Source organism: Nannochloropsis gaditana, assembly GCF_000240725.1.
Source record: "Nannochloropsis gaditana CCMP526 unplaced genomic scaffold scaffold553, whole genome shotgun sequence".
NCBI lineage: Eukaryota > Eustigmatophyceae > Eustigmatales > Monodopsidaceae > Microchloropsis > Microchloropsis gaditana.
Window position 1 is genome coordinate 4904 of NW_005803400.1, and position 2927 is coordinate 7830.

The following is a 2927-nucleotide window of genomic DNA, read 5'->3' on the forward strand; positions in this document are numbered from 1 at the left end:
GACGATCTCAAGGTGCCGCCTGTGTGCGGTCTTGACGGGCCCGCAAGCGTTTCATTGAGCGAGCATGAGGCCCGAAGCGGACTAAAGCGTATTACCAGGACAGGGAGGGGAGAGGACTGGGGTAAGATAGGTGTGGGGAGGCGGTAGGGAGGAGCGAGGCAAGGAGATTCTCATATGGAGGGCCACGTCCGCCCTGGCGCGCCTGAGCGCTGTGGACGTAGAACAGGGAGGACGCAGAGGGCTGGAATTGAGTCCATGAGTGCAGATGGCCATGCAAGTGATCGATGCAAAATAAAATAACCGCCACAAAGGAAGCGAAGGACACGCATGCTGTCGGCCGTTGATTCTTCCTGTCTCTTCAATTTGATGTCCTTCTTTAAATCCACATGCTGCCAGGATGTGAAACGCCGCCGGCTGCAATGCGCCGGGGGAGGAAGGGGCTAGGGAGGGGGGGCTCTGGATGGCGGTCTCAGGATACATGCGGGAGTGGGGGGCACTGGTTCAAGTGATCACTGGGGGGGGATCGCGGGGAGGCCCAAGAGCTGGTTCTGCCACCGGGGCGCCGCGCCTGCACGCGCGGCCACGCGGGCGCTCCACTCTACCCAATTGAAATGGGAGAGGTAGTCCGAGGTCCGGGCGGGAATGGCGGTTACCCAGGCCCCTAGGTCCTCCCCGAAGTGGAAGAAGTCGTTCCCGTCCCACTGCCGGTAGTCGTCGAACGCCGGGTTGACCAGCTCGTCCTCGAGCAAGAACATGAGCGTGACCAGCCCGATGCCCACGAGCGCGAAGCCGAAGGATTTCAGGCCACGGCCGGCGGAGGAGAACTTGATGTCCCCCCGCGTCCAGGTGCCGAACCAGTACTCGGGCGTGAACCGGATGGGTCGCTCTTCCTTGTTCAGGAAGTCGTCCACCCACTGCTGGTTCGCCAGCTCTTTGGGCGTCAGATTCACGGGCGTGGGGTCGTACGTGCCCTTCTCATACATCTCCTGCAGCCGTTTCTCCACCTCGGCCGTCCAGGCCTCGCCAGAAAGCGGCTCCTGCTCGGGAGGTATCACGCCCATTGACAGGTCCACCGCCTCTTCTTGCTGTCGTGTCAGCTTAGGTAAACCTTCTTCTAGAACCTTCGGCAAGCCTTGCTCCCCGCCTTCCTCTCTATCTTGCTTATCCCCTGGCTTCTCCGAAATGCGCGCGTGCAACCGACTGCTACCACTCTTGCCCCTCAGCTGTCCTGTGAAAGGGGACCAGAATCGGGGCGTCTGCACCAATTGACATGTCTGCGATCCAAGCTGGTGTCGGTGCCGAACCACTCTCAGATTCTCTGGAAGGCCATGGGGTGCAATAGGCGCGACGAACGCGTGCGTGTGGTGCATTCCTAGGGCTACGGTGAACCCTACTAGGCCTGCCACCGAAAGCAATGACCACCTCCCGCATCTTGTGTGCCCTTTATTCTTTTGTTGCATTTGGAGGCGTCCTATACACGGCAATTAGCGTGTAAGACGCAGTCCACCGGGCTGAGAGCGCGTTACTCTATGTGACACGACCCTGTGAGTCTGCTGGTAATGTTTTGAAACGGAGTTCGACCCCCGTGAACGACATGAGGAGCAAGTCAATAGGCATAGATGCATCGAAAGAGGGCGGAGACCGCCTTGTGAGTACACAAATAACGTGGGATCTATGGCCGTGGGACGGGTCTAATAATTGGCAGGGGTCTGGGCAGCCTGAATATCTTGCCTCCTCCGCGCCTCGAGGAGGGAGAGGATGGGGAGCGTCAGCACCCTGAAAAAAATAGGCTTAGCGTCCTGATGCGGAGCTCTCAATACCAAATGTAAAGTATTCATCTTCGAAATCAAGCTTGTGTGGACAAAGTACCAGAATGGGGTCGCTTCGTGTTGGTTAGACTCTCCTTCAAATGATTGTAACCTCCTCTAGCCTTGTTTAGCCCGGCACGCGGACCACCCTCTCAGGGATTACCAGGGCACAAAATACTCAGATCGACCCACCACAATGTCATAAACTATACATTTAAATCCTCGGAAATGAGAAGGTCTTTACTGGATTCCTTTTCGCTGTCGAAAACCTGGACAGTCGAATTTATCGGAAATGGAAGTTAACCGCCGCGGAAGCCTCCTCATTTATTTGACTTTATCCTCGATCATCCTAAACCGCTCACTGCAGACTCGTAGGTTTCATTAACGCAGATCGTATGATCTATGGCCAGGCTTTACGGTACGCGCGCCCTCAAGAATTAGTTTTCCGGTCGACTCGCCTGTCCGTACTCACCTCTCATCTCTCATATTCCCATCCTCTTGCCCGTCAGTGGGTGGCGTAGGCAGGGACGTCAAAGCCCCCGAGATAAAAGAGATATTTGAACGGGCTGCAGGGGGCCAAAATATGGTTGCAGAAGTGGACATACGCTCCGACGCCTCAGGTATGCCCCGTGGGTTCGCGTACGTGAGCATGGCAGATCCCGAGAGCGCAGCACGCTGTATAAAGCTGTACAACAAGGCGGTGTGGCGAGGGGGGCGCTTGAAGGTGGAACACGCGCAAGAGACGTATATGGCCCGACTGGAGCGGGAATGGGCGGAGGCCAGGGGCTCGCAAAGACCCGTGGTGATCAGTGAGGGGGAGCAGGCGCCCAGGGATTTCCCCACCTCAGGCGGTGAGAAGGGGCGCGACACGCAGGCTGAATCCCTTCCCACGCTCTCTCCGGCGCCCCTCGAGGGTCGGAGTCGGTACCTGCGGGTTCGGAGACGCGCGGGAGAGAAGGCATGGGTGGTGGACACCTGTCCCGTGCTCGTCCAGGAGGCGACGACGGCTCGGCGGCGGCCTCGGCGTCGAGGGGTCAAGCTGGTCGGCTTCCAGGAGCTCCCGGGGGCTTGCGGGGGCCAGCACGAGAAGTCCTTACAGGAGATGTTCTGCGTGAGCGC